At 51.8% G+C, this 12,614-nt stretch overlaps 1 protein-coding gene across 4 annotated transcripts in view; it reads left to right on the plus strand.

Moving 5' to 3' along the window:
• The window catches only part of DAB2IP (DAB2 interacting protein), a 174,064-nt gene that overhangs the window by 62,373 nt on the left and 99,077 nt on the right, over positions 1 to 12,614 (plus strand). The gene's annotated exons all lie outside the window — the stretch shown is intronic.

Here is a 12,614-nt window from a genome sequence, read left to right on the forward strand (position 1 = left end):
GCCCGGCTCCTCCTGTTTCCTCGGGGCGCCACGACTCGGTCTGCCCCAGCTTCTCCCTCGTCCAGGAACTGAGGCGGGGGCCCCCCCACTTTCAGGCACGGGGAGATTGCATGGCCCAGATTGCACTTTCTGCGCCCCTGTGCCTCAGTTTACCTAGCAGGCGGGCAGTAGTAATTCTGAGCGCATCTTGGCGTTGCGGGACCCTGCTGCACCGCCCTGGCCTCTTAGCCCCCCTACTCCTGCTCTGGGTTTAAGAGGCTCCCCCGCCTTTGGTGCAGGGACAGGTGGGTGGACTTCAGGGGGCCCTGTCTCAGGGACCCCTGGTGCCTTCCGAGCCCTTTCTGTAGTGCTGTGCCCAGGCCCCCTGCTGCCCAGGCCCCCGCCCCCCAGAGGGTGAACAGCTCCTTTGAAAAACATTTCTCCTTCAGGCCCCAAAGGCTGGACTGGGAAGAGGGGGAGGTGCCAGGAGCCTTTTCTTTTTCCAGTAACTGGATCCTCAGCTGGAAATGTGTGTGATGCGGGACTGACTGCCTTGGGGGGGTGGGGACTTCCTCCCAGGCTGGGTAGGGAGGGGAGGGCGGGTGGTCTCCTGGAAGGAGAACTTGGAAAGGGCCTGGGGAGGCTGGCGTTCCAGGCAAAGGCACAGACCCACTGAGGTGCAGAAGAGAAGGGGGTGCTTGGCAGTCCCAGCTGAGCTTACACCACGGGGTTCTCTTGGGAATCAGGAAACCTGACCCGGTGCCTAGGCTGACACTAGAGGGATTTGAACAGGCCAGACCCTCTCTACCTGCTCCCCTGTGTTTGGGATCTGGCAGAGCAGGGGTCAGCTCGCCACCCTTGCGGGGGGTGCCGGTGTGTGACCCAAACCTGTGGACCTGCAGGGTTACCCCAAAACCTCAGACTTCTTGTCAGTGTCAGCATGAGAGTAACATTCATTTGCACCTCCAACCCCTCCCCCCGTTGGGGAAGCCTTTTCCCACAGTCAGGACTGAGCAACAATGTGCAGGCTTCCTCAGGAAGTAGTGAGTTCCCTGTGTGCCCAAGGGTTCAAGCTGAGGCTGGAGTGTGCACACTCCAGGCCTGTGATCCTTCAACCCCGTGCCTTCCTGGAAGCGATTCCCCCTCTACTCCCTCCAGGCTGGGCCTGGGGGATCACAGATCTGGTTTCAAGTACTCTGACTCTGGCTAAGTCACTTCCCCTTTCTGAGTCCCACTTTCCTCAGCTGTGAAGTGGGGCTAGCGGGACATGGAAGAATTCATGAGGAAATGGGTCAACCCTGGAGAAGTGGGAGCTGTACAACGCCCTGGAATGCTCAGGTCACCCCAGGCCCCAATGTGCCCACACCTCCTGCTCAATCCCTGCCTGACCTTTCCCTCCACTGCACCTGCACCCTGGCACCAGAAGCACAGAGAAGACGGAAGTCCCCTTTCTGCTGTGCTGACTTGGCAGGAGACAATATGTCTGAGCCCCAGCTCCCAGGCCACACAGGTGCTGGAGCCCCTGCTTTGTGTCCCAGCCCTGATGGGGGAACTTAGCCTGCAGGGGATTGGGGAGGAGACTGTCACTGAATAGTGACAGGGGAAGTCAGGGTGGGCTTCACAGAGGAGGTGACACTTGGACCAGACCACACTACATGGGTAGTGAATGAGCCAGATCTGGTTTCAAGTCCCATTTCTGTATAAAACTATCCTTTTATAGATTACCAGTTACCAGATTACCAGTGCCAGCTACCTTAGTGGCCTGAGCTTGTGAATGGGGTAGTGACAGCAGGGCTGCCTAAGGAATAAGTGAATACATAGAAAGCTAGAAGCCCACGCTGCCTGGGAGTCAGTCCGTACTGAGTGTGAGTGATTGTTGTCCTTCCTCTGGACAGCAGGAACAGTGTGTGCAAGGTCAGGGAAGGGACATGTCTTGTGTCTTGTGGACTGAGGTCAAACTGGTGTGGGAAGGGGAAATGTCAAAACTAAGTGGGGAGACATGACTCCTTCCCATGGGGGAGAGGTGAAGGCTGGAGGTGCCCTGCCCACCTGGGTGCAAAGCAGCTAGAGAAGCCACTGACCTCCTTTTACTAACCCCCGAGATTCCTGTCTCTGCCTCCCGAGGGCAGCGCCCCACCCAGTGGTAATATATTGGTGGGCGCCACCCTGGGGCCTGGAATTAGCCCCTTCTGACCTCAGTTTCCCCATCTGCATTGGAGCGTGGTCCCTAGCGCCCTGGCCCTGGTCCTGGCCCTGGTTAGCCCTTGCCACACACATTCTGGCCTCTACCACTAACAAGGAAGGGCAAGACTGAGAACTTCGGGGTGTGTTTGTTCAGAAACAGGAAAGTGCAGGGAAGAATTGGCTGGTTGAGGGGGGAAGGGACTGCAGCTGGCTGGGCAAGGAAAGGGCTGTGGCCAGACTGCCGCCTCTGAGAGGCCTCTCTGGAGTTGAGAGCAGACTCTGTCCTTGGTAGAGCTGCCAGTGAGGGGCAGTGTCTACAGCCCCCCATTCCAGATTTCACCAAAGCCTGGGCACTAAGCAGGACTCTTCCCTTCTCTGGACCTTGATTTCCCCATCTGAGGAATGGGCAGAGTGAACTGCGGTTGGTAGAGTGGCGTGGGCACGAAGCTTCCTGATGGCCGGAGGCAGGGGGGAGACTGTGACCTTCAGGTGGCAAGGGGTCATCTGGCCACTTCACGTTGTACCTTGTGACCCTGAGGTTTTTTTTTTTTAAAGATTTATTTATTTATACATACAAGAGCTGGGGTACAGGCCAGAGGTGTGGGGGGGTGAGAGGATTCACCAGAGACAGAGCGGGGAACAGAACAGGCAGACTGACTGAAATACACTGCTGAGGGGAGCAGCGGGCGAGTCAGGAGAGGTCTGCTGTGCCATGTGGGTAGCTCCCTGGCCGGGGATTGAACGTGTGCTGCAGAGGCTGCTGATCGCTTCGTAGGTTGTGTCATAACCCCTTGCGCCACCAGGGAGCCCCCCCCCCCCCGAGTTTTCTTGAATGCTGGGCATGCCCATGGATTTGAGGGCACCTGCCCCAAAAGTGTGTCACCAGGAAGGGTACTTTCCCACCTACCCCCACCAAGGTCAAGGAAAGCTTTGTCTCTGCTTGACCTCTCTGTCCCCCCAGAGCTGCTAGGGGAAATGCAGGTTTTGCTCTTGATTGAATAAAGTTCTGGTCTATTCTTTGAGCTAGCAGACATGTCTTGAGCACCTCATATGCGCTGGATCTGGGGATTTGCCTGTCCTCCAGCCCTGGCCTCGAGTCAGTTGGGGAGGCTGGCTGGTTGAGGCGCACTGGGGCTCAGTGCCTTTATAGGGTTGCAGAGCAGTTGATAGGAGACTGGGGCTCTAGGCCCAGCTCATGAATGGCCAAGATCTGGTTATTTATCTGGGGTAATCCCAGGGCCTCTGTTTCCCCACCTGCTGCACATGTTGAGGGACCTCAGGGGGTGTCCAAACCCCTACTCAGGGGGAGTTTTGATTCTTTTTTTTTTTTCATGTCTTCACTTGAGTTTTTCCAGGAGTCCTGCCACATGTCAGGCCCTGCCTAGCCTCAGGGACGTCACAAATGTTTTCCCCTTGTAAGAGCCCTTATCAGCCTCCAGTGCCCCGCTCTGGTCCTGACTGCTGTGTGTTTCCCCTGTCCACCTGGGCCTCCTCCTTCAGGATCTGCCTGAGTCTGAGGGGTCTGGGAATGCCCAGCTCACTGAGGAATGCAGGCAGGAAGCCCTGGCGGTGCCCAGGAGGGCTGGGGCTGATCTCCGGGTTAGAAAAGAGCTGCTGAGTGACCCCACCCCCCAGGTCTAGACTCTGAGTCAGAGGGGCCAACTTCACAGAGGTGGACTATGAGGGGAGGGTGTTGGTTGAACACCCTTCCTGAGTGGGGTGATGGTTAGGAAGTGTGGAAGTATGTTCCCCTACAGAGGTGGTGGGGGCTGAGGCCTCTTCTTCGGGACCCCAGCTACAGTGAGAGCCCCTGGGGTGGCAGCTTGGACTCCATGGTCTGGACAAGCCTGGAAACAGCTGTGAGGGTAGGGACTGATTGTATTTTGTTCCCCCCGAACTCTGTCTTTAAATGTGCCCCCTCAAGGCCCCAAGGCCTGGCTTTCTGCCCTCACGAGAGAGATGTCCCCATGGGTGAGGCCTCTGAAATCGTACATCACCCTTTTGTGCTTTGTCTCTCCCGTTGCTCCTGGCAAGACAATCCCTCCTTTGGGCCTTGTCCGGGTCCTCCTCACCCTGGGAGAGAGCCATTCCCTTTCATGGCGTGAAATGCAATTAAAATGGCTTCTGTTTGCTGAGTGCCTGCTCGGTGCCTGGCCATGAACTTAACTCTGTCCTTGCCTTATCTCTTTAATGCTCAGAGCAGCCCTGTGTGGTGGAGACTGGTATTATCTTCATCTAATAGGTGAGGAAACTGCAGCCTAGAAAGTGGGAACTTTGTCCAATTCGCTCCACTCAGAAATGGTGGCGCCCAGCTCTGGGCCATGCCCGGTGCTGAGCCTGTACGTGCACCCCGCCAGCCCGTGGGCACAGTCTGCTCACTCACCACCAAGTGTCCTCACCCTCCTCCCCCAGTCTTGCCCATAACTCAGGGGGGAGGCAGGGGGATGACTCCGTTGCCACCTGTGGGGGTCAGTCCCCCTGACTGACTCCTCTGGGGTGAGTCAGGTGATCCCCAGGCCCAGTCTCTTCCCCTGTTCTCACCCGTTTGCTGTGCTTATCCTGTTCTGCCAACCAGGTTCCTTCCCCGGGCAGGTCGAGGGTCCTGTGGTCTCAGCCCTGGTCTCCACCTCATCCTTTTGCACCGAGGGTCTAGTGCCCTCTGTTAGGAGGCCTCTGGAGACAAGCAGACGGGCTGGCCTACTCCCCAGAACCACCTGGGTCCACTAGGGAGGCCAGAGGCACCAGTTAATCTGCTGAAATGTCAGCCTCTTAGCCTTTGTGTTTCCTGCTCATCCTCATCACTGTGATAATAAGGAAGGTAATTGCTTCTTTCTACTCTGCTAACTGTGGGCCAGACCCTGTGCCCAGGGCTTCACCTGATTAGTTCATTTTACCTCCCCAGCCCTCTTAGGAGTTAAGTCATTATTGTCTCTTCCCTTTGCCAAGTGCTGGAACAAACCGACTGTAAGAGGCAAGATTCAAACCCAGGCCACTTGATCCAAACCTCATGCTGAGGACCACACTCAGAAGCCTAGAGTTTCTTTTCTGTGGCTGTTGCTATTCAGAGAACACTGGGTGGGCTCTGGATGTGCTCTCGATGGTTCTGAGTCCGGCTGCGCTCTCTCCGCCTCATGAATTCTGTGTACAGAAACTCACTGATCGGGAGCATCTGGGATGATGGATTCTTGTCTCTCATAGCTCCAGCCCTGGGAGCTAACCATTCCCCTTAACAACTGGGGACACTGAGGCCCACAGAGCGAGGGCAACTTGGCCAAGGTCACATAAAGATGTGAGAGATCCAAGCTGGACCCTTGACCTCCTATTTCTGTGTTGATTTTATTTGTTACTTTCCGTAAGATCAACCCAGATGGGGAAACCCAGACAGCAGGCGGGGGCCTTGTAGGGTGTCCTTGCGGGAGGGAATGGGGCCCGAACGCCTGTGTAACTCAACACGATTGCACTTACATCCTGGAACGTATACGTGTTTTGCCTAGAAATGACCTGAAGCCTTTTGATTATTTTTAAAGGAAAGGCAACGGCTGCGATATTTCCCCTGCACCTTCCTCTCGAGGCCACTTGGTTAAATGTCAGGAAAGGGAGAGTATTTCCTGGTCAGGAACATTCGGAGCTTGCTGGGAGCTGAAGTTTTGTTTTCTGTGAAGTCGGTATCTGGGGAGTCAGTTCCCAGCCCTCCCTGACCCCCCACGTGCTGCTCCCCCAGAAGGCTGGCTTGACAGTGGCTGGGAGGAGGGGTTTGCGAGGGAGCTGCTGAGATGCCCACACGTGGAGTGGCAGAATGATTATTTTTAGCCATCCGATCCAGTAGAGGCATTTCAGCGTTTGTTCAATATTTAATTATCCATCTGAAATTGGCCCACGTGGCCCTGAGTTTGGAAGCAGCTCTGTGTGCTGTGATTTCCTCTGATTGCATAAATAGGGAAGCAAGGGGAATCCGAACAACCCTCCAAATAATAATAATAATGATGATGATGATAGTGATGATGGTGATGATGGTGATGATGATGGGGTGGGGGGAGAGCAGGCTCTATGTCAAAAAGATGGGCTTGCTTCGACTGTCTAGACAGACCACCTGCGTGTTGGCAAAGACGGGCTTCCCATCACACCCTGCAAATGTGGTCCTGCTTGGTCTGTGCAGCCCAGACCCTACAGCTGCCTGGGTTTTATTTAGGATGGGTTTCCCCCCTTCTCCAGGTTCCTGTGCTGACTTTGACAGCTGCTAGGTACCGAGAGGTGGTTTGGGGATTTTGCTCCTGGAAGTCTTGTTAGCTTTTATTTCCCTTCTCTCTTCTCCCTGACAGACAGGAGAGCACCGTTGGCATCTGGGCTGTTATTTCTTTTTTCATGGCCCTTGGAGGCGATGTGTTGAAATGAAAAAGGCAGAGCACAGGGAGAAGCAGGGAGAAAGATGGGGGTGGGGGCCTAGGAGACTCCAACCCCTCCCCCAAGCTCGAGGATGTGAGAGCAGAGGGGGCGGAGCAGTCAGCAATGGGGCTCCTTCTTGGTGTCCCACTTGGTGTGGGGTCTGTAGAGGTTGGGTTTGGAAATTAAAAACCAGTATGTGGGCAGTCTGGGATAGTCTTAGGAAAAAGTGGTTTTCTAGTTGCTTATACCTTTATTGTGAAGATGGAATCTGGCTCAGGAGTGTGGCCAGGGTGGGAGTCCTGATGCCACCATAAATGCTGTGTGACCTCAGGTTACTTGTGAAATGTCTCTGGGCTCAGAAACACTTTTAATATATAAATATGACACTGTATTAACATAGAAATACGACATTGTATACTGTGTCATTTTAGGCCGGGTGAATTGTCATATCTGTTCATCCAAAGCTGGCGGGTGTTCATGGAAGCTCTATTAGGGCTGATCTAGAAATAAAATGTGATGGCTGTGGGGATCCGTCCAGATGGTTCCTTGGCACCCTGTCCCCCCGAGGCCTGGAGGCTGCTACAAGTGTCTCTTGTGTTTGTTGAGAGCAGCAGAGCTTTAGTGAGCCACCTACTGTTTGCAGTCCCGGTGCCAGGGGCGGCAATGGAGGTGTAGCCAGCTCCCATGCTCAGGTAGCTGAGACTAGGGGGAAGGTAACCCTAGTCCTGTGCTCAAGTTAGCAGATGGTATGACTGGAGGGGAGGCAGGGCCTCGGATGGTGAGCCAAGAGGCTGGACCTCTCCCTGCAGACCACAGGGGACCAAAGGAAGGATTCTGAAAAGAACAGGAACTATAATAACAATGGCTTCCATGTCTGTGAGTGCCTTCTCTAGCAACTCCAATTTGCAGAAGAGAAAACTGAGCCTCTGGCAGGTTAAGGACTTGCTCAGCACACCCCAGCTACAAAGCGGTCATGACGAGGCCATTGTACTTGTAGAGCTCTGATTTAAGAGAGTGCTAGTGGCCACCAGCAAGCAGGACAGGTGCAGTGCAGGGAGAACGGAGGAGAGCAGTGGTAGCGGGGGTAGGCTGTCCAGGTGCAGGAAGCCGTGGTCCAAAGTGGGAGAGGTGAAGGACCTGCACAGGTTTAGGGAGTGGGAGTAGCTCCAGGCCACTGAGGAGGGGTCCTGTAGGACCCAGGGATGAGGTGGGGTTTGGAGGCTGGCAAGGAGGGCATTCATTCTTCCTGGGGAGTCTGGAAGGAGAACAGCAGGTGTGGGGTCAGGGATGCAGGGTGCAGATTGAGAGGAGCTGACCAATTTGGAGCAGGTAGCACAGGGAAGGGACTGCCGTGCCATCTGAGGACCTGGGCTGGACAGACTGGCAGCCTGAGCAGTGGCAGAATGAGAAAAGTAAGGCTGGTGGGCCGGTGCGGTGAGCTGCCATGGTGCCATTTCAATGCAATCCGTCATTTTAGTCATTCTCGCTTATTCTGAGATGATGGTCCTTAGGCCCCTTCGGGGATTAGGGCATTTGATGAACTATAGGACGACGATGTTAATTTAGCATTGTATTTAACAAGACCAGAAGCTGGCCGTCCTGCCCGGCCCACGCCTCTGGGTTATGCTACGACAGTTTTTTATTTATGAAAATCAAGCTGGTTCCTGAAATTCTACATGCTGGGAGCCTGGCATTCAGTTGAGATGGGTCCAGTGCTTATGGTGGGAGGAAGCGGAGCTGGTGTTGGGCTAGGCCCTTAGGAAGTCCTCGGCAAGTGGGGTGGGCTTACAGTGGGGTGGGGAACCCCAGAGGGCTGTGGGCATGGCCAAAGCGCATTCTGCCTCTTTTTTTTTTTTTTAAATATTTATTTATTTATTCACCCAAGAGCTGGGGCACAGGCCAGAGATGCGGGGGGGTGAGAGGATCCACCAGAGACAGAGTGGGGAACAGATCAGGCAGATGGGCTGAAACACACCGCTGAGGGGAGCAGCGGGCGAGACAGGAGAGGTCTGCTGTACCATGTGGGTTGCTCCCTGGCCAGCCAGGGATCGAACTCGTGCTGCTGAGGCTGCAGATTACTTCATAATGCGGTGCTTAACCTCTTGCGCCGCCAGGGAGGCCCCGTACTCTGCTTGTTGGTGCTGCCTGGGCAGAAGTGCCACCAGACTGGGAAGGAAGATTTGGGGAGCTACTTCAGGAGAATGGCGTGAGGGGACTGAAGGTCACAGAAGGTCATCTGTGAGGGGTGTATCAAGCAGAAGCGGACAGTGTTGTGGGTCTTGGAGTCTGAGAGGAGCTTGGGTTTCGTCTAGATGCAGTCACAGTTCCAGAACCTATTTCAAGTTGCAGGCTTAGCAGCACCCACGTTGGGGACCCTGTGCTCTCCCCCTTTAGCAGGAACAGTTCTTGGATCAACCCCGAGCCCTAGTAGGTCCAGACTTCCACCCCCACAGGCAGCCCTGTCTGCAGAGGAAGGGCCCTGTTTAAGGAGCCGGGAGTGCTGGGCCTGGGGCCAGGCAGCCATTCACTGGGACTTTGCAGGCCGGGCTTTTGGGTTTCCGATGGACCCCAGGGGAGAGCACTGGTTGTGGGTTAGACCTGTCCATCTCTTTATTTTTAACATAAGGTTTATGTTGGTGCTTTCCCAACTCCCAGGATCACAACAGCAATAAACATTCATTGTAGAAGAGAATTAAAATCACCAGCACCCACTGCTTAGAGCATTGGGGACTTATTTCTAGGATTTTCCTTTCTTTCCTGAGCGTTTGAAAAATTCTAGAATGTGTGAAAGTGTAGAGAAATAGTGAAGATAATATTCCAGACACTCATGTGTCTCCCATCACATTTAACAAGTGTTAATATCACCGTAATCTTTTCTTTTCTTTTTCTTTCTCAGAAATAAAATGATTGAGGTAGTGCAGAGGTTGGCAAAGTGGAGCTTGCAGATCAAATCCAGCCTGCAGATTTTTTAGTATTAAAAATCAAAAGAACAAGGAGGGTTTATAATGTGAAAATTACATGAAATTCAAATTTCAGTGTCTCTAGTAAAGTTTACCTTCTCATAACCTCATCCATGTGTGTACACTTCGCAAGTGGCTGCCGTCCTGGCGCATCTGGGAGCGGAATCGTTGGGACAAGCTTAAAATAATTGCTCTCTGGTCCTTCATGGGAAAAATTTGCTGACCTGTGGGGCAGAGCGGTAGCTCCTTCACTTTCCCCAGGGATAAGCAGCCTCCCGGAGGTGGTGTGTGTCCCTGTCCTGCTCACACAAGTGCTTTTACGCTTTTACTGCACAGGAAATGCTTCAAGATGTGTGTCATCAGAGAATCTGCACACAGTGGGGAGGAGCAAACCTCCTTGCCTTCCTGAATTCCCAGCTACAGAGAGTGAGCCAGCTCTCTGCCCCCCCAGAATAGGCCTGCAGCTGCAGCCTATTCCAAGGTGAAAATTCAGGAGCAAAAGTGGAGTCGGTGACATGGTCAGCTGTAGTGCTAGGAAGCCTCAGCACAAAGGAGGGTAATGATGTTTCAGCCTCCGACCCCATCCTTGGGGTCACCAGGAAACCCGGAGCTTACTGGAAGACCAGGATCTTTTGAAAGTGGGGCACATGTCAGGATGAAGGGTAGGAAGCTGGCACTATTGAAGACAGTTGTTTAGGGGCTGGGGTCAGGGGAGCGCAGGATTGCTGGTGACCCAGTCTGCAGAGGCTGGAAAGTTTGCAGGACTGACACTGGGTTATTGATTCATGAGGAGAACCCCTTGCGGGCACCCTGGGGTATAATGTGGGGAAATGCATGTCCTCCGCTCCCCTCCAGCCACCCAGGGAACAGTAGTCTGGTGCTTCCAGGACCCCGAGGTGGAGCTGCTCTGCTCTCCCCCTCCAGTGCTGCAAGGTGAGGTCCTTGCCTCTGTCCCAACGGAGCAGAGGTCACTCTCTGCTCACCCTAACCACATCCTCCACAGAAAGACGATTTGAACTGTGATTCCAGTTCCACCTGGGAGACATCGTGCTCCCATGGTTTCACAGCTTCCTGATTCTGTCCCTTCTCCTCACTCAGTATCACAGAAACAAACTATGAGGTGAAGCAAGGGATCCTTCAAATCCTTTGCCTGTCACCTGGGGCTGCAGAGAGACCCAGGCAGGTGCACACTCGGCTTCCACCGTGACTTGGGATTCGATGTCTTCTCACTCCTCTGTGTGTGAGTCTCCTTTCCCGCTGTGTCAGCCCTTGGACTCAGAGACCCCTGGGATGACCCCCGCCTCTGTGTGCATTTCCTTGTCGTATGGCCCTGGGCCTTGCACTGAACCTCAGTTTCCTCCTGTTAATGTTGGAGTTGATCTTTACTACTTCTGGAGTCAATTTTTGGATAAAAATACACATCTGTGACACAGTCACTAACTCAGCTCTGTTTATCCATATATATGTGTTTCTCTATATATTTTACAAACAGATGTCCAGTTGTTTTAGCACCATTTATTGAAAAAAAAAAAATCACTATCTTTCCTACCACCAATTTACCTGTGTGCTTTTTTTCTAAAAATCAATCAACCAGATATGTGTGGGTTTATTTCTGGACTCTCTCTTCTGTCCCATTGATCTCTCTATCTTTATGCTAATATCACACTGTCTCGATTACCTTCGCTATATTCCAAGACTGTAAAGTATGTCTTGAAATGAAATAATGTAAGTCTCCCAACCTGCTTCTTTCTCCAGATTGTTTGGCTATTCTAGGTCCTTTGCTTTGCCACCTAAATTTAAAATTAAGCTTGCCAGTGTGTTCAAAAACCTGCTAAGATTTTGATTGCGATTTAATTGAATCTGTAGATCAGTGTGGGGAGCAGTGCCATCCTAACAATACTGAACCTTCTTAATCTTTGACTGTGGTATAGCTTTCCTTTTTAAAAATGATTTCCTTTTGTATGTGCCAGTGATACTGTTTAGTTATTAATCTCGTATTTGTTTTTTAAAATGTATTCCTAGGTATTTTAAAAATTATTTATTTATTTATGCATGGAAGAACTGGGGTGTAGACCAGAGGTGCGGGGGGTGAGAAGATTCACCAGAGACAGAGTGGGGAGCAGAACAGGCAGACTGACTGAAATACACTGCTGAGGGGAGCAGCGGGCGAAACAGGAGAGGTCTGCTGCACCAGGTGGGTTAGCTGCCTGGCCAGGGGCTGAGACTTAACCCCTAGGCCACCAGGGAGGCCCTCTTAAGTATTATTGATGCCCTTTGTTAATTACTACGAAGGGTGGAGACATTACACATCTTGCAAGCTGAGCACTTAGTCTAGCTGAGTTTCAAGGGTGCTGCGCAGACAGTCGACTGCTGGATCAGAGACAAAAGACTGTGACCCATGGCGTAGCCGGAAGCATTCGTGTTTGTGTCTATCCCCTTTCCTGCCACGTTCTTAGGACAGTCACAAATGATCTATTTTAGAATATAAAATAGTTCCCTCTGTTATTTTTCTAAATTACAACTTTATACCCCTTACAGAATCTGATATACAATCTGTGGGTCAACTGTTCCTTGGGCTAAAAATAATACAAAGAACTGAACTTCAGTTTGCTTTAATATCAAATCATTAAGTTAGAAATTTAGATAATCTAAAATTTAATTCCAAGCTGTCAACTACAGAAAGATAAAGAGTTTGACGTTATCTATAAAATCAGTATATATATACTCTTAAAATGCCAATTTTAATTTGTTGGAAAAAAAGTAAGCCCGTTACACCTGTAGCCATGTTGTTCTAAATTTAATAATGTGATTTTTAAACAAACATGCAGAACAGTAAGTGCTAAGGTGAAATCTGGGGGGGGGGGAAAGAAATGGTTTCTATTTTCTGAGTAAAATGAAAAATAGAATGAATTTAATGATACATTTGAATATTTAGATTTTGGTAATAATGGTTTCCTCTGGATTGCTATTACCAGAATCTATGTACCCTAGAAGTATTATTTATGAGGATTATTGGTGTAATTGGCATCTATACTAAGGATAAACACACAGATTGCTGAGTGACAGTTAAAAGATGAAATGTCCTCTGTCAACAGACATGGAAACATC

This window comes from Talpa occidentalis, unplaced genomic scaffold, assembly GCF_014898055.3.
Source record: "Talpa occidentalis isolate TD23 unplaced genomic scaffold, MPIMG_talOcc4v2.1 talOcc4.7, whole genome shotgun sequence".
NCBI lineage: Eukaryota > Metazoa > Chordata > Mammalia > Eulipotyphla > Talpidae > Talpa > Talpa occidentalis.